At 41.0% G+C, this 19,522-nt stretch overlaps 1 protein-coding gene across 3 annotated transcripts in view; it reads left to right on the top strand.

Moving 5' to 3' along the window:
• The window catches only part of MRTFA (myocardin related transcription factor A), a 220,293-nt gene that overhangs the window by 58,196 nt on the left and 142,575 nt on the right, over positions 1–19,522 (top strand). The gene's annotated exons all lie outside the window — the stretch shown is intronic.

Below are 19,522 nucleotides of genomic sequence, written 5' to 3' on the forward strand. Positions count from 1 at the left end.
GCCACCGTGCCCGGCCCTTTGTGTTTTTTTTGAGATGGAGTTTTGTTCGCTCTTGTTGCCCAGGCTGGAGTGCAGTGGTGCCATCTTGGCTTACTGCAACCTCTGCCTCCTGGGTTCAAGAGATTCTTCTGTCTCAGCCTCCCGAGTAGCTGGGATTACAGGCGCCTACTACCACGCCCGGCTAATTTTTGTATTTTTAGTAGAGACAGGGTTTCACTATGTTGGCCAGACTGGTCTCGAACTCCTGACCTCAGGTGATCCACGTGCCTCGGCCTCCTAAAGTGTTGGGATTACAGGCGTGAGCCACTGCACCTGGCCAGCATTTGTATCTTTATTGGTTTGTGTGAGAATACTGCCTGATAAGGATTATTATACTGCCGTCTTTCAGATGTTCTTTATACATACTTTAATTCTGAGGAAGGCTGTAAACTAGTATGATACTGGCAGGCGCTTACCACATTGTTGGATACCTTAAAAGTTTATTGTTATGAATAATATTATTTTTAATAAATGTTTACTGTGTATAATAAGAAAGTGTAAATTACTAGATGGAAGTATGCTTTTGACAAGCTTCTTGGAGACAGGGTTTTTAGAACTGAAGAATGGAGTGAGGGGTAGATTATGACAATTATTTTAGTTGTTCATCTTAAATCTTAAGGGAATTAGCACAAGATATGCCTGCCTTCACAAGACGTGGAAATTCCTTAGCATTCATCTTTAAGTTAGCAGACTTGGCTATGGATGTTTTCCCTGTTAACATTAGTTTCCTTTCTGCCATTCTTCTTTTTAGAGTTGGAGTCTCACTCTGTTACCCATGCCGGAATGCAGTGGCATGATCACAGCTCACTGCAGTCTTGACCTCCTGGGCTCAACCTATCGTTCCATTCCAGCCTCCCAAGTAGCTGGGATTATGGGCATGCACCACCACGCTTGGCTACTTTTTGTTTATTTTATTTTTTATTATTTTAGTTTTTTGAGACAGGGTCTCTCTCTGTCATCCAGACTGAAGTTCTGTGGTACAATCTTGGCTCACTGCAGCCTTGACCTCCTGGGCTCAAGTGATCTTCCCATCTCAGCCTCTAATGGCTGGGACCACAGCTGTGTGCCACCACACCCAACTAATTTTTGCATTTTTTTTTTGTAGAACTGGTGTTTCACCACGTTGCCAATGTTGTCTCGTACTCCTGGGCGCAAGCAATCCGTTCGCCTCAGCCTCCCAAAGTGTTAGGATTAGAGGTGTGACTCACAGTGCCCGGCCCAAACTGGCTAGTTTTCTAAAAAAAAAAATTTGAGAGAATGGAGTGGGGTCTCACAACATTGCCCACACTGGTCTCAAACTCCTGGCCTCAAGTGATTCTCCTGCCTTGGCCTCCTGAGTCAGTGGGATTATAGGTATGAGCCACCATGCCTGGCCCTTCTGTCATTCTTAGAGGAAAGGATGTTACATACCATCTCTTCTGTTTAGTATAATGTTCCCTTCCTGATTTCATTTTCTTTTTTTCTCCAAGAAGTTACTGAGTTTTTTTACATTTTAGATTGAGTTTTCAAGTTAGACTTTCTTCCAGAGCAGTGTTTTTTTGAACTGCAGTATGTGACTGGGAGTAAGTAGTATTACTGAAAAGATCATGAATTCTGGCTGGGCCTGGAGGCTCACACCTGTAATCCTAGCACTCTGGGAGGCCAAGGTGGGTGGATCACTCGAGGTCAGGAGTTTGAAACCAGCCTGGCCAATGTGGCGAAACTCCATCTCCACTAAAAATACAAAAATTAGCCAGGCATGGTGGTGCGCACCTGTAATCCCAACTATTTGGGAGGCTGAGGCAGGAGAATTGCTTGAACCCGGGAGGTGGAGGTTGCAGTGAGCCAACATCACACCACTGCCCTCCAATCTGGGTGATGGAACAAGACTATCTCGGGGGAAAAAAAAGATCATGAACTCTAAGGAGTTTTACCAGGCAGTGGTTTAAAATGATAAGATGTAGGCCGGGCGTGGTGGCTTACACCTGTATTTCCAGCACTTTGGGAGGCTGAGGCGGGCGAATCACGTGAGGTCAGGAGTTTGAGACCAGCCTGACCAATGTGGAGAAACCCCATCTTTACTAAAAATACAAAATTAGCCGTACATGGTGGCGCATGCCTGTAATCCCAGCTACTCGGGAGGCTGAGGCAGGAGAATCGCTTGAACCTGGGAGGCAGAGATTGCAGTGAGCCGAGATCGCACCATTGCATTCCAGCCTGGGCAATAAGAGCGAAACTCCATCTTAAAAAAAAAAAAAAAAAAAAAAAAAGATCAGATGTAGGGATGTTTTTCTCTGTGTCTGCCCTTTTGTACCTACCTTTTGAAGGCATGTCAGAGATGGGTAGTGCCCCAGAGACATTTAGAAGTGGTCACATAAACATACCATGTTTGTAGCCAAAATGGTGGTTTATTTTGTATTTATCTTGTTACATTTGATCATTATCAAGTAAAATGGTTACTGTCTCTTATGTACATAACATCCTTTAAAGGTGTGCTTTCTCTCATTCCAAAATGGAGCCCTTCAAGTTGGAAATACACTCATATCAGGAATATTTGGGCTTCTCAGCTGTAGTTTTCTGTTCAATCTCATTATAGTCTTTTTTTTTTTTTTTTTTTTTTTAAGACAATGGTCTCACTCTGTTACCTAGGCAGGAGTGCAGGAGTGCAGTGTCACTATCATGGCTCACTGTAGCCTTGACCTCCCAGGCTCAAGTGATCTTTCCACCTCAGCAACCCAAGTAACTGGGACCACAGGCGTTCACCACAATGCCTGACTAATTTTTAAATTTTTTGTGCAGGTGGGATCTCCCCATGTTGCCCAGGCTGGTTTCAAACTCCTGGGCTCAAGCTATCCTCCCATCTCAGCCTCCCAAAGTGCAGAGTGCTGGGATTACAGGCATGAGCCACTGCACCTTGCCTCCAGTTAATTTTTAAAATTTTGTAGAGCTGGGTGTCTCACTGTGTTGTTCAGGCTGGTTATGAAGTCCTGGACTCAGGTCATCATTCTGCCTTGGCCTTTCAAAGTGTTGGGATTACAGGCATGAGCCACCACGCCTGGCCTCATTATGATCTTAGTGGTGACAGAAAACAAACTACTTTAGTTATACATTATATTGTAGGTTTTTCCTAGTAGCTATTTTGTATTTTTAAAGATAACATATTGAAAGTAGAGATCTGTTGGTGTAGAAAGTGTATTTTCCTTAGTCCATTTTTGGTACAATTTGAAGTTTAAGCCGAAGTCTGAACTTGGAAACATAATTTCGCTTCCTAAAGGGGTTAATCTAAGAAATTCCAGACTTATGCCATAAGTTAGAATCCCTTGCATTATCCTTTTAAAAGGTGGGAAAAGTAAATTTATGGTATAAATTGAACAGTTTAGGGAGATGCTAGGATTATCAGCATTCACCTAAAAGTTACTGAGTTATTATCAGCATTCACCTAAACGTTACTGAGATGAATAACTTAAAATAATTACATCTATATACTGAGATGAATAACTTAAAAATAATTGCGTCTATAGCCTGGGCGTGGTGGCTCATGCCTGTAATCCCAGCACTTTGGGAGGCCAAGGCAGGTGGATCACCTGAGGTCAGGAGTTTGAGACCAGCCTGGCCAACATGGCAAAACCCCATCTCTACTAAAATTTGAAAAATTAGCTGAGTGTGGTGGCGTGCACCTGTAATTCCAGCTACTCGGGAGGCTGAGGCAGGAGAATCGCTTGAACCCAGGGGGTAGGGGTTGTAGTGAGCCGAGATCGTTCCACTTACTCTAGCCTGGGAGACAGAACAAGACTCCATCTCAAAAAAAAAAAAAAAATTATATCTGTACATGTTGCCAAGATGCTATGTAAGAATGCTACAAAAATATCAGTTGAGTATATTTAAATTAGAAAAAAATGCTTAGTGTTTGTTGAGCTCGTACTGTCTTAGCATTGTTAGTGCTTCTTAGGTAGTATGTCACTCAGTCCTCACAGTTAACTCGTGAGAGTTGTTATACTCATCGGGATAAATATTAGGTTGGTGCAAAAGTAATTGCAGTTTTGCTATTGAAAGTAAAAAACCACAGTTACTTTTGCATCAACCTAATAACCTATGGTCATACACCCTGGTAGTAAGTGATGATGTTGGCTTGTAAAATCAGATGCTTTGACTAAAATAATGGTGCTGTTCATCACCATATTGGCTGAAGAAAAGTCACCATGGATTGTTTATATCACCTGAATTTCAAATAGTTGAGCTATAGAGATATGCAGGTTGTGAAAGCTTTTTGATTCAAAGATGTGGAATATTGTGTCATTTAACATACCATTTCACTTTGTACTACTACTCACCTGGAAAGCAAATAAGTTTTTAAATATTTGACTCATTTTATAAAAGATCCTTTTTTAATTTCAAATTTAATCTGCCTATAATATTTTTCTGAGAAACACCTGAGCATATCTCAATATTTTATATCTAAATCTAGCGTTTATATTTTATCTTAGAACTTTGACTTATATATAGATCTCCGTGAGGTACTAATTAAATTCTACGAATATTTACTGAGTAGTTGAGCATCTTCTATGTGCAAGGGGCTGAACAAGCTGGTTGAGAACAAAACAGGGAAGGGAGTTAACATTTATTGAACAGCTGTTAAATTTCAGATAGTCTTAGGTTACTTTAGATCTTCATCTCATTTAGTCCATATAGTAACTTTGTTAGTAGGTACGATCCTCATTTTATACTACAGGAAGCTTAGGCATGGAGGAGTTAAGCTCTCATCACCTAAATGGCAGTTCTGGAATTTGAACCTAAGCCCATGCTACTTTTCTAACACACAATACTGCCTCATGGGTAAATACAAATTGGGTTTCTGTTTCTAGTTTATGGTCTGGTCCAGGAGTTCACAAAGTGGAGTCTGCAGATGGACTGCTGGTGGTCCCTGATTCACTTTTGGTTGTCATAAGTTCACAACTATAGTTGTTCATCAGTTTTCATGGAGGATTAGTTCCAGGGCCCCCGCTCTGGATACCAAAATCCATGGATGCTGAAGTCCCTTATATAAAAAGGTGTAGTATTTGCATATAACTTACACACATCCTCCCATATACTTCAAATCATCTCTAGATTACTTATAATAACTAATACAAGCCAGGCGTGTTGGCTCACGTCTATAATCCCAGCACTTTGGGAGGCTGAGGTGGGTGGATCTCTTGAGGCCAGGTGTTGGAGACCAGCCTGGACAACATGGTGAAACCCCATCTCTACCAAAAAGTACAAAAATTAGCTGGCGTGGTGGGGCATGCCTGTACTCCCAGCTACTTAGGAGACTGAGACACGAGAATCGCTTGAAACCAGGAGGTGGAGGTTGCAGTGAACCGAGATCACACCACTGCACTCCAGCCTCTAGAGTGACAGAGCAAGACTCCATCTCAAAAAAAAAAAAAAAAAGTTAAAGAAAATAATAACAGTAACTAATACAGTGTAATGCTGTAGTTGTTATACTGTATTGTTTGGGGAATAATGGTAAGAAAAAAAAAGTCTGTAGATGTTCAGTATAGATGCAGCCATTCACTTTTTTCATGAATGTTTTCAATCCATGGTTGGTTGAATACACAGAAGCAGAACCAATGGATACAGAGGGCTAACTGTGTTTTTATGATAATGCTAAAATGTTATTACTTTTTTCACTGATGATGCAAAAGCAATGATGGGTAAGACTGCTGGCACCTTAGCACCAGACTGTATCATGGTTATTGTTTGTTTGTTTGTTTTTACCACCATGCACTCACAGGAAAAGAAAAAGAATAGTTTCACTTACGGATGTCCTTGATGCGGAGACCTGGCATAGTGGCTTATCCGTGTAATCCCAGGATTTTGGGAGGCCAAGGCAGGAGGATCTTTGAGCCCATGAATTCAAGACCAGCCTGGGCAACATAGTGAGACTCCCATCTCTATTAAAAAAAAAAAACAAAACCTTGATGCAGTAGTAAAAATATTATCATTTTTAAATAATAGAGATGGAGTCTTCCTATGTTGCCCAAGATGGTCTCAAACTCATGACTTCAAGTGATCCTCCTGCCTCAGCCTCCCGAAGTTTGGGATTACAGACATGAGCCATCACACCCAGCCAAAATATGTATTACATCTGGATCTTCTACTGATTATCTTTTTTTTTTTTTTTTTTTTTTTTAAAGACACAGGGCTTCTGTTACCCAGTCTGGTCTTGAGTTCCTGGACTCAAGTGATTCTCCTGCCTTGGCCTCCAAAAGTGCTGGGATTACAGGCATGGGATTCTATACCTGGCTCTCGTTTTTAAAAATTGAGATATAAATCACATATTATAAAATTCACCTTTCAGAAGTACATAATTCAGCCAGGTGCAGTCGTTCATGCCTGTAATCCAAGCACTTTGGGAGGCTAAGGCAGGCAGATCATTCAAGGTCAAGAGTTTGAGACCAGCCTGGCCAACATGGTAAAACCCTATCTCTACTAAAAATACAAAAATTAGCCAGGTGTGATGGCATGCAACTGTAGTACCAGCTACTTGGGAGGCTGAGGCAGGAGAATCGCTTGAACCCAGGAGGCAGAGGTTGCAGTGAACTGAGATCGCGCCACTGCACTCCAGCCTGGGTGACAGAGCAAGACTCAGTCTCAAAAAGCAAAGCAAAGCAAAACAAAACAAAAACCAAAAATACAATTCAGTGGTTTCCAATTTTTTCACAAGATTGTGCAACTGCCACCACTGTCCAATTCCAGAACATTTTCATCATCCCAAAAAGAAACTTCATACTCCTTCCCTCTCCCTTTTCTTTCTCTTCCTAACACCAGGTAACCACTAGTCTACTTTCTGTCTCTGTGGATTTACCTATTCTGGACATTTCATATAAATTGGATAATACAGTATGTGGTCTTTTGTGTCTAGCTTCTTTCAGTTAGCATAGTGCCTTCAGGGCATATCCATGTTATAGTAAGTTGATATGGTTTGGCTGTGTCCCCACCCAAGTCTCGTCTTGAATTGTAACTCCTACAATTCCCACATGTTGTGGGAGAAACCCGGTGGGAGGTGATTGAATTACAGGGGCAGTGGGTCTTTCCTGCGCTATTCTCGTGGTAATGAATCAGTCTCACAAGATCTGATGGTTTTAGAAACGGGAGTTTCCCTGCACAAGCTCTCTCTTTGCCTGCTGCCATCCATGTAAGATGCGACTTACTTCTCCTTGCCTTCTGCTGTGATTGTGAGGTCTCCCCAGCCATGTGGAACTGTGAGTTCATTAAACCTCTTTTCTTCCCAGTCTCAGGTATGTCTTTTTATCAGCAGCATGAAAACGGAGTAATACACAAGTGTAACTACTCATTTCCTTTTTTAAAACAAACAGCTTTATTGAGATAAAATTCACAGACTACACAGTTATTCCATATGGATTTTTTTTTTTAAAGAGATAGGGTCTCACTGTGTTGCCCAGGCTGGATTACAGTGCTCTTCATAGGCATGATTATAGCACACTGTAGCCTTGAACTCCTGAGCTCTCTTGATTCTCACACCTCAACCTTTCAAGTACCTGGGACTACAGATGTGCACCTCTGCACCTGGCAAAGTGTACAATTTGATGGTTTTTAGTATATTCACAGATACATACAACCATTGCCACAGTTTATTTTAAAACATTTTTATCACCTCAGAGAGAATCTGTACCATTTAACTTTTACCCTGCTATCTCCCTGTTCCTCCTGAACCAAAGAATTACTAATCTACTTTATTTTTCTGTATGTGTCCTAATTCTAGACTTTATATGAATGGAATCATATAATATGTGAGCTCCAGTTTCTCCATATCTTTGTCAACACTTGTTATAATCTGACTTTTTGTTTTTACCAGTCCTACTGGGTATGAAGTGCTATGTCACTGTGTTCTTTTTTTTGTTGTTGTTATGTTCTAATGACTAGTGATGTTGAGCGTCTTTTGATGTGCTTATTGTCCTTCTTTTTTTTTTTTTTTTTTGTTTTTTTTTTGACAGAGTCTTGCTCTGTCACCCAGGCTGGAGTGCAGTGGTGTGATCTTGGCTCACTGCAAGCTCCACCTCCAGGGTTCATGCTATTTTTCTGCTTCAGCCTCCTGAGTAGCTGGGACTACAGAGGCCCGCCACCACGCCTGGCTAATTTTTTTTTTTTTTTTTTGTATTGTTAGTAGAGATAGGGTTTCACCATGTTAGCCAGGATGGTCTCGATCTCCTGACCTCGTGATCCCCCCGCCTCGGCCTCCCAAACTGCTGGGATTATATTGTCCATTTTTATACTGTCTTTGGAGAAATGTATATTCAAATCCATAGCCCGTTTTAAAATTGGGTTGCCTTTTTGTGGTTGAATTGTAAGAGTTCTTTCTTTATATATTCTGGATATTAATCACTTATCAGTTAATATGATATGTAAATACTTTTTTCCATCTATGGGTTTTCTTTTTCACCTCTTGATATTATCCTTTGATGCACAAAACTTTAAAATTTTGACAGAAATACCTGGCCTCTTGTTTATCTGGCTTTTTCTTTTGGTTGCATGTGCTTTGTTTTATTTAGGAAACCATTGCCTAATTGAAGGTTGTGAAGATTATACCTGTATTTTCTTGTAAGGGTTTTACATTTTCATCTTTTTTTTTTTTTTTTTTTTTTTTGAGATGGAGTCTCGCTCTGTCGCCCAGGCTGGAGTGCAGTGGCCGGATCTCAGCTCACTGCAAGCTCCACCTCACGGGTTTACGCCATTCTCCTGCCTCAGCCTCCCTAGTAGCTGGGACTACAGGCGCCCGCCACCTCGCCCGGCTAGTTTTTTGTATTTTTTAGTAGAGACGGGGTTTCACCGGGTTAGCCAGGATGGTCTCGATCTCCTGACCTCATGATCCGCCCGACTCGGCCTCCCAAAGTGCTGGGATTACAGGCTTGAGCCACCGCGCCCGGCCCATTTTCATCTTTTACGTTTAGATTGTTGATCCATTCTGAGATAATGTTTGTATATGGGTGTGAGGTAGGGAGTCTAACTTCATTCTTTTCTTTTCTTTGAAAGGGGGGTCTCCTGTTGCCCAGGCTGTGCAGTGGCACAGTCAAGACTTACTGCAACCTCAACCTTCCTGGACTCAGGTGATCCTCCTGCCTCAGCCTCCTGAGTAGCTGGGACTAACAGGCACAACCACCATGCTCAGCTAATTTCTTTCTTTCTTTTTTTTTTTTTTTTTGTAGAGACGGGAATTCACTATGTTTCCCAGGCTGGTTTCAAACTCCTGGGCTCAAGCAATTCACCCGTGTCGGCCTCCCAGAATGCTAGGATTACAGATTTCAGCCACTACTCCCAGCTCTGCATTCTTTATTAGGATTATGTTCCATGATTTATGACCAAAAAAAGTAAAATAACGCTGGCTTTAAAAATGATATAAGCCTATTTTTTTTGTCTTGTATAAAGAAGTCCACAAATAGCCTAGGAGTAGTGTGGTGCTCTGCAATATCAGAGAACTAGTTTTTTTCTGTATTTGTTGCCTTGCTATTCTCAACATGTGGCCTCTTCCTCATAGTCTTAAGTTTGCAGCTTGTACTCCAACCATCTCATATACATTTCCAGCCAGGAGGAGGGAGAAGTGCCTAAAGAATAATGTACCCAATTCTTATAAGGACATTTCCTAGAAATCACGCCTAATACTTTTATTCATGTCCTTTGTCTTGAACTAGTCACAAGACCCCCACCTAGCTGCAAGGGAGGCTGGAAAACATAGTCTTCCCTCTGATATGCATTTAGCTAAAACTTACGTATTCTTTTACTGGGAAGAAGGAATGAGAGAGGATATTGGGCAACAACCTCCCAGGCCTGTCACAATGATCTAAGTGAAGTTCTTTTACTCCCTGCTGCTGCTGTTTTCTTCCCCGCCCCTCTCACTTTTCCAGTGAATTTTTATTATTAAGACTTGATTCAGGGTCCCAGGGTAGGGATTACCATATACCTAGGTTCTTCTTTACCATCCTGGGAGAAGGACAGAGGTGGGATGGAGCCAGTTCAGATCTTCCCAAGAAATATGCCTTCTGCCCATGGTCATCCCAGGCTGAGACCCAGGATATAGGGCAGAGAGACTTGTACACATGCTGGTACCATTCACAAACAGAGACATCACCCCCTTGTTTGTATGTATGTATATGTGTATGTATGTATGAATGATAGAGTCTTGCCCTGTCACCCAGGCCAGACTGCAGTGGTGCAATCTCAGCTCACGGCAACCTCTGTCTCCCAGTTTCAAGTGCTTCAGTCTCCCGAGTAGCTGAGATTACAGGCAGCTGCCATCGTGCCCGACTAATTTTTGTATTTTTAGTAGAGAGAGGGTTTCAACATGTTGGCCAGGGTGGTCTCAAACTCCTGACCTTAAGTAATCCGGCTGCTTCGGCTTCCCAAAGTACTGGGATTACAGGCATGAGCCACTGCACCCGGCCATCCATTACCCACTGTAGCAGTTGTTGCCTTCTTGAAGGGGTGGAAGTCCAGGTGTTTCTGCCAGCCATTCCTGGTCTGGTTCTGGTTGGGGAAGCGGCTGTCAAAAGGGGCAGTCCTGTAGTTCTTGATTTTGGTCTTGATGTCTTCTGCCATGGTGCAGTTCTCAGCTCAGTGGCTACTCTCTGCTGTCTTCTTTTTTCAGAGACAGGGTCTCAGGCTGGAGAGTTAGTGACATGATCATAGCTCATTGCAGCCTCAAACTCCTGAGCTCACATGATCCTCCTGCCTCAGTGTCCCTGGTGGGACTACCGGTGTACCATTGTACCCACCTTATTTTCTGCTTCTTATTGGTAGTCTGATATTTTAAAAGGCTCGTAATTCTCTTCCTATTATATTCTTTTTTTCATGTTATATGTGACATCTGAGTTACTACATTCAGGTGATAATGTAATCCATTATTACCTTTTAATATGAATCACTGGTATTCTTCCTTTCTCCTTGATTAATTTAGAACCTTTCTATTTTAAATAGGCTACCCATAAGGTATTTGAATATTTTCATGCTGGTGTGCATTTACTTTTTCTTTTTTGCTATCCACATCTTGCTTGCTGCCTACATTAGATGCTTTGAAAATGTACAGCACTGCTGACTAGTGCTGCTGTGTTTCTTAGCGCCTTATAAATTTACAATAATTGCCCTTAGATACAGTTGTAATGTGTAAACTCCTGTAGTGATGTAGAGAACACTTTAGTTGTATTATTTACTTTGTTTGGAAAATGGATGTGTTTGCCTATACTCTGTCTTCCTTCTTTGTTTTAAAGCTTTAAATATAATTGTGCTGAGCTTAAAATGGTGTTAAAATATCTGTTGTATTTTATTCCATCAAAAATTCTCAGCACCTTTTACAGAATATTAATTGGTTAAGAGTAATAGTGTTTGAAGCAAGAGGCTGTGAAAGGAAGAATAATGAGCCATGACTGAAGAGCTGTTTTTATTTAAATTGTCAAGGTTCATTGTATTTCCAGAGGTTCTGCCCTGATCAAAGTCTTTAGTAACCACAGTAAGTGAAAATACATTTTTAACACAAACTCTATACCATATTCCATGAAGGTAACTTGAAGAGCCATTGCTTTTGTATGGTAACTGATCTTACCAGAGTAGATTAGTTTAATTAATAAGCTAGTTTTTATAATTAAAGTGTAATTGGAATAATAATTCATGAACATGCTGTCGATGGCCTGTTTTCAGTGGTGCTGCAGTGCTGTCATCAGTGTGTGCATTGTCTTGAGAGTTCCTCATTGTGGCTCCGGTAGCTGCTTAGAAGCTTTAGGCTTGACCTCTTCTTGACCCACAGACACACTTCAACCTTGAATATACACTTTCCTCTGAGTGTGTGTTGTTGTATTTGGATACTATTACTGTGACAGGTTCTTTTTTTATGGCAAGATATTTTGCAGTATTTTAAAAATATTTGCTCAAGAATTTAGGAAAATATTCATGGTTCCTTTTATAAAGTAGGAGCATATTCTTGATCTATCCAGAGAGGATGTCATTGAGAAACCTAAGGATATGAGGCTTCTGGCACTGGAAAATAGGACTTTTCTTCAAATGCCCCATTGTCATGTGAAAACAAAGCACAATACTATAAATGTCTTCCTTTCCCCCAAACTACTGCCTGTCTTTATGCTAGGTGAGGTTTGTCTCAACAAGTTTTTCATTCCAAAGTTAATATTTTCAAAAATAGTCTTTTTTATATTATTCATACCTGAACAGAATTATTATCGTAGATTTTCTGTGTGGCAGATTTTCTTACTGTGGCAGGTTTTCTGTGGCCTGGCAACATTTCAGGTTGCCTAGGCTGATTGCTGCATGGAGTTTTGGTGTAAGAGTAGAATTGACTGAAGAATTCCTAACTTGAAAATTGTCTCATAACAGATTACATAATTTTGTAGGTGAATACACAAAATATGTGCAGTTGATCATATTTAAATTTATCCAGGTCTCTTATACAGAGCATGTGGACTTTTAAATATCCATCACTCAGCCTCTTAGAGAAGAACTCTCTAGAAGACAAATAGAATTCCACCTTAAAAATTGGAACACATTTGAATACCATAGAAAAAGGATTGAGAATCATAAGGAAAGCATACCTATAGTGTTTGTGGGCATGAGTAAAGTTCACGGAATGTAATGAAGTCATTTTGTCAAAATAGTGCTTTAATTTTCAAGCAGCCTTTTTGGAGGTGGGGGAGGAGTTTAAGGCAAATTGTCAAGTTTCTGTTAAATGTTTGCAAGAAAATATTACCTTGTAGTTAATCTCTCTACTTTTCAGAGTACCTTCTTATAAGACCCTTCATGGTAATAGGACAGATAATAATAACAAATGTTTATTCAGAGTGACTTACTCAAGGTCGCATCACTGAACTCAGTGATACATTAAGACACAGGTCAAAACAACATTATTACATTTTTATTAGGGGGCCAGGCAGAATGGTAAATTATACCAGACTCAGAGTCAGGTGGCAGGCTAAGGTGAACAGCTCCCTTGTCATTCTTTCTCTATACACCTGCCAAAATGATTATTTATTTATTTTTATTTATTTATTTTTTGAGACAGAGTCTTGCTCTGTTGCCCCAGCTGGAGTGCAGTAGCGTGATCTCGGCTCACTGCAACCTCCGCCTCCTGGGTTCAAGTGATTCTCCTGCCTCAGTATCCTTAGTAGCTGGGATTGCAGGCACTCACCCCCACGCTTGGCTAATTGTTTGTATTTTTACTAGAGATGGGGTTTTACCATGTTGGCCAGGCTGGTCTCAAACTCCTAGCCTTAAGTGATCCACCAGCCTTGGCCTCCCAAAGTGCTTGGATTACAGGCATGAGCCATCATGCCCAGTCCTCAAAATGATTATTTAAAAAGATAGATCATATCTCTCCATTGTGTAAAACCTCCCAGTGGCATCTAGTTGTTTATAGAATATACTTATGTCCATTCCTCTTGGGCCATGCCAGTCATTTAGTTCCTTCAAGATGCCAAGCTCATTCCTGCCTCATGGCCTTTTAACTTGCATATGCTGTTCCCTCTACATGGCTGGCTGTTTCTTGTCAAGTTGAGGCAGAGTCATAGAGGCATGAGTTCTGAAGCTTGACTGCCCAGGATCAAGTATTTAACCTCTCAGTGTCTCAGTTTCCTCAACTGTAAAAAATTACGGATGATATAGGTAAATATACATCTTAGTGTTGTGAAAATTGAATGCATACACATACAGTGCCTCATTGATAATAAGGGTTGGCTATACAAGTCTCATTCAGATATCACTTCCTCAATGAGACCTTTTTTGGTCATTTAATCTGAATTAGCCCCCAGGCACATAATGCTTATAGTTATCTGAAAACTTTTTATTGTATATTTATTTTCATTTTTATGTCTCTCCCACTTAATGTAGGCCCACGAAAGTGGGAATATCTTCTGTCTGTTGTACTCCCAGTACCTACAACAGTGCCTGATCACTATGCATTTGTTAAGTGAATTAATGAAAATCAGGTCTACCCCAGAAGGTCTTATTTATTTATTTATTTATTTTATTTTTTGAGGGGAGATCGAGTCTTGCTCTGTTGCCCAGGCTGGAATGCAGTGGTGCGATCTCGGCTCACTGCAGTCTCTGCTTCCTGGGCCCAAGTGAACTTCTTACCTCAGCCCCCGAGTAACTGAGAGTACAGGTGTGCGCCACCACGCCCAGCTAATTTTTGTGTTTTTAGTAGAGACGGGGTTTCACTATATTGGTCAGGCTGTTCTTGAACTCCTGACTTAAGTGGTCCACCCGCCTTGGCCTCCCAAAGTGCTGGGATTACAGGTGTGCGCCCCTGCACCCAGCCTACCCCAGGAGGTCTTCATGAGTTCCATAAGACTGAAAGGCAATTTATGTTGTTCAGTTAAGGGAAGATGTTCACATGTGTACCTAACACACATGGTAGGGGCTTGTAGGGAATGGTGTAGAGAAGTAGTCAATAAAAAGGGGTTGAGCTATGGTATAATATACGTATTTTACTTTTTTTCGGTTTTCTTTTTTAAAATTTCTGTTTTTTTCTAGCTGGTTAGTTCATGTCCCTATACATAAGCCCATGAGCTTACTTGTGTCTTTAAATTTGAGGACAGCTGATTGCCCCTCAGCATTATAAAGTTAGAGCTTTTGCCAGGCGGGGTGGCTCACACCTGTAATCCTAGCACTTTGGGAGGCCGAGGTGGGTGGCTTGCCTGAACTCAGGAGTTTGAGACCAGCCTGGGCAACGTGGTGAAATCCCGTGTCTACTAAAATAAAAAAAATTAGCTGGATGTGGCAGCATGTGCCTATAGTCTCACCTACTTGGAAGGCTGAGCAGGAGAATTGCTTGAAGCCAGGAGGCGGAGGTTGCAGTGAGCCGAGATCGCAGCACTGCACTCAAGCCTGGTTGACAGTGCAAGTCTCCGTCTCAAAAAAAATAAAAAAATAAAAATAAATTAATTAAATAAAGTTACAGCATTATTGAGCAGCTTCTAAAATAGTGTAAGTAGAAAGTGCTGATATGCAATTAGATACTCAGTGGTATTTGACAATTTTAGGAGTCACAGGGATGGTCCAAGATCCAGAGTAGGTGATCTGAGACTAGGAATTTATGAATTATCAACTAAGTCAGGTTTGAAAGCAGTATTATTATTTCTTTATATCTGTAACTCAATCTCTTTCCTCTTTCTCAAACTCTTCCTACTTCTGTCATTCTCTTCCTATTCTTGTAATCTTTGTCATTTCTCATTCTGTCTTCGTTCCCGTGTTTTCCTTCTCGTGTACCTAATGGAAACCCAAATGACATTGCCATTATTGTTCTTTGGTCCCTCGACCCAACATGCAAAATCAAATTTATTATCTCCACAGATAAAATTCCTCCTCTTCTCCGTATTTCTATTAGCAGAATACTGTTGTCGTGATTGCCCTGGCTTAAAACCTTCAGTAATTTTTGACGTCTGTCTCTCCTCCTTCCCTAACAATCAAACAGAAACACATTCTATCTTATATAAATCCTGTCCTCATTCATTCAATATTAACTCGACAAAGATTTGAGTTCCTGTTCTGTGCCAGGTACATTGTATGGTTGTACCCTTCTTTCTATTTAACTACCCCAATTCAGGATATCAACACATTATACTTTGCCTAATGAAATAGCTTTGTAACCTCCCCCCGCAACCTCATATTTCTTTTTTCCAATGCAGTCTAACTCAACTGCCATATTAATTTCCTTGTACTGGAACCACGTGATTTCTCCACTGCTATATTAATTTCCTTGTACTTGAACCATGTGATTGGCCAAACCGTATTGCCCTTGTAGAACATACTTCACATTTTCTCACATCTATGACTTTGTTCATGCAGTTATGTCTCCTGGAGGAATATAAGCTCCCTGAGGGCAAGAACTTTGTTTTATTTACTGTAATTCTCAATACCCAGGCAGCACCTGTCATGTAGTGGGTATTGAATATTTGTTAATCAGGTTGGTCTTGAACTACTGGGCCCAAGGGATCCTCCCCGCTTGGCTTCCCATAGCGCTGGAATTACAGGTGTGAGCTACCACACCTGGCCCACTCTGGAAGCTTTTTCTGATCTTCCGTGTATTTATACCTGTGACGGAACCCTCTTTCCTTTTTTTTTCCTGTACCTGTGCCAACTTTGTATATATGATGTGTTTGCTGTAAGGTTAATATACATAGTAAATTAGCAAATATTTATACGTTCTTTTTAAATTTCAAGTATTGTGTCTGGGTACTTGAGACAAAAAACCAGTAGAATGGAGTTTCTTTCAAAGAATTTACCATCTACTGGGAGATCAATCCATGATAATGGTAAAAGTAAGCAGTGATAAAAGCAATCTTGGGATGTTGTGGAAACCTAGCCTATTGGAAGGGGATGGATAACAGAGAGGAGATAGGGTGGAGAAGAAGAGGCAATTCTTGGCAGTCACAGTAAAGAGCTGCATAACCGGTACCAGAGATTAGAGTGTGAATAAAGGGGAATGGTGAGAAATGAAGCAAGTAGTGAAGGGGCCTGTACTGTTGTAATTGAAGAGACAGTGTTATATTGTTACTGTTATCCTTTTTGTTGGGGGACGAGGAAATAGTCGAATGACTGATTCCCTGTAGAACCATCAAGAGGAGCTGAAGTGAGCAAAGGCCAAATAATTTATGGACTGGCCATAAATTATTTTTTGCCTTTGGCTGTGTGTCACCATTGGATGTTACCAAAGGGTATTTATCACCTTGGCTACCCAATTCATTGAGAACGCTATAGATACCTAGAAGTCTACCCCGCATCTTACTACTTTTAGACGACCATTTAAGATTAAGTTTTTTCTATTATTCACTCCCATGTTTCCCTCCCTCCCTTCCCCACTTCCCCCTTCCCCCTTCCACCTTCCCCTCCTTCCCCCACTTCCCCCCTTCCCCCGTCCCCTCCTTCCCCCGTCCCCTCCTTCCCCCGCTTCCCCTCCTTCCCATCCTTCTCCCTCTTCCCCGCTTCCCTTCCTTCCCTTCCCCTCCCCCTTCCCCCCTTGCCCTCCTTCCCCTCCTTCCCTTCCCTTCCCTTCCCTTCCCTTCCCTTCCCTTTTTCTTTCTCCTTCTTTTCTCTTCTTTCTTTCTTTTCTGCTGTTGAGAAGTCTCATGCCATTTATTACATATCACAATTTTGTGGGTGAGGATTTTGGACAGGGCTTAGCTTAGGGATTCTTCTGCCTGCTCCATATGGTGTTAACCTGGATCCATACAGTGTTAAGTGTCATCTCTTAGTTTCAGCAGGTGACTAGGCTTCATCTTCCATACAGTAACTTTTTTTTTTTTTTTTTTTTAGATATAGTTTCACTCTGTCATCCAGGCTGTAGTGCAGTGGCACAGTCTTGACTGAACTGCGACCTCTACCTCCTGGATTCGAGCAGGCCTCAGCCTCCCGAGTAGCTGGGACTACAGGCATGCATCACCATGCCTGACTGTTTTCCTCATCTTCTACTGTAGGACGTAGGGCAGTACCTACTACATATATAGTAAGCTATCAGGAAACACTTGTTCAGTTTATTTGAATTCCTTCATGCCAGATTTTACACACACACACACACACACACACACACACAGACACCCATACCCACCCACACCCACCTCCACCCCTACCCACCCACACCCACCTCCACCCCTACATACCTGCTTAGACAGTAAGAGTTTTCAAGATTAGGTTTACTACATTGAAAATAAATCAGTGAGAATTAAAGTAAAAATATGTCCAGCTAAAGAAAATTCATTAATTGGTTGAAAACAATTTTTATACCAATTATTTAAAAAATTTTTTCAGAAGAACCATACCATTTGGTTGCATAGAACCACCTTTTTGTCATGGGTCATGATAAAGAATCGTGCTAGTGCTTACGTTTTAGAGTTGTCAGTAGCTGTCTACGTTCTTCCATTCTTCTAACACATTTCATGCTGCTGCTTCTAGGTACCTATGTTGTTCTGTAGAGGCAGAAGGCATGCAGCCCTAAAGCAAGTAGGGGGGAGAAAAGATGAGGCATAATCAGGCCAGCAAAAGAAGGAAACAGATGGGTTGTGGGAGATGACCCTGCCCCCATGTTGTTTTTGTTCTGGCTGCTATTGATCATATGTGAATCAGCAGCCCAGAAACTGGAGTTACTGATCCTTTGATAAAAAAGAAAGTTTGATCTTAGGCTCAGTAGAGTTATAAATTACAACTCTAAAAAATGATACAAGTTTTACAGTAAATAAAATTATAGGAGTATTCAGGAATTGTTAAACGGGACTTAATTATGATGGCCATACCTCAGCATTTTTGGGTCTTGTCTCTAGATTATCATAGTTTACGAGATTTTATCCTGTGGGCTCTTTCAAAATGAATAGAGAGTAGTGTGTTTGTTAGAGAAATAAATCCAGTGTGTATATTTTATGCCAAATTAGTCTTTTGTCAGTGCTTATATACGACTTCTGGTCTATTTCCTAATCTCAAGGTTAAGGAAACCTTGCTATGTCTCTCTCAGCCTTCCCATCGTTCTGTGGAAGAATCTTATTTTTTAAAAACATTAGGAGAATGTTATCAAACATGTACAAATACAGAGATAATAGCATAATGAATTTCTAAATACCTAATAACCAGCTTCAACATTATTAACATTCTACCCCTCTTGTTTTATGTATTCTTCCCCACTTCCTGCCTCATAACCTTGATGGAAGGATTTTGTTGTTACATAGTATAGTTTAATATTGGTGTTTTAAAGGTTATATCCTGAAACTTTTGAAATCCCTAAATTAATTTACCCAATAAAAATATTTGGTAAAGTGTGTGTGTGTGTGTGTGTGTATGTGTGTGTGTAGATATATGTGTAAATTTTAAGTGATCTCTTTAAGCCCTTAATAATTTTGTAAATATGGGACTTAATTACAAAACTATTCTGAATCGTTTTATACACTTGCTAAAGCAGTTTTTCAAATTGCTTATTTCTTTTATTCTGGGTAGTGGTAGGCACAATCATGGGGTTCAGGTCTATAGAATTTGATATTCCTATTTTCTTTCTTTTCTTTTTGCATCATAATATAGTATCAAACAGTCCTTTCTTTAAACTATTAAAAATGTATGTGTTCTGTCGGGCAAGGTAGCTCACGCTTGTAATCCCAGCGTTTTGCGAGGCCAGTGTAGGATGATCACTTGAGGCCGGGAGTTCGAGACCAGCTTGGGCAACATAATGAGATCCCATCTCTACAAAAATGTGAAAACATAGTCAGGTGTGATGGCGCATGCCTGTAGTTCTAGCTACCTGGGAGGATCACTTGAGCCCACGAGTTTAAGGCTGCAGTGAGCTATGATCATTCCATTGCACTCTAGGTTGGATGGCAGAGTAATACGTTGTATGAAAGAAAAATGTGTTCTAAGAAACATCTCCACTTCCCGCCCCGCCCTGGGTTGGATCTCGCTCTGTTGCCCAGGCTGGAGTGCAGTGGCATGACCACAGCTTACTGCATCCTCAACCTCCCTGGGGTTGAGTTGATCC

This window comes from Chlorocebus sabaeus, chromosome 19 (assembly GCF_047675955.1).
Source record: "Chlorocebus sabaeus isolate Y175 chromosome 19, mChlSab1.0.hap1, whole genome shotgun sequence".
Classification (NCBI taxonomy): domain Eukaryota; kingdom Metazoa; phylum Chordata; class Mammalia; order Primates; family Cercopithecidae; genus Chlorocebus; species Chlorocebus sabaeus.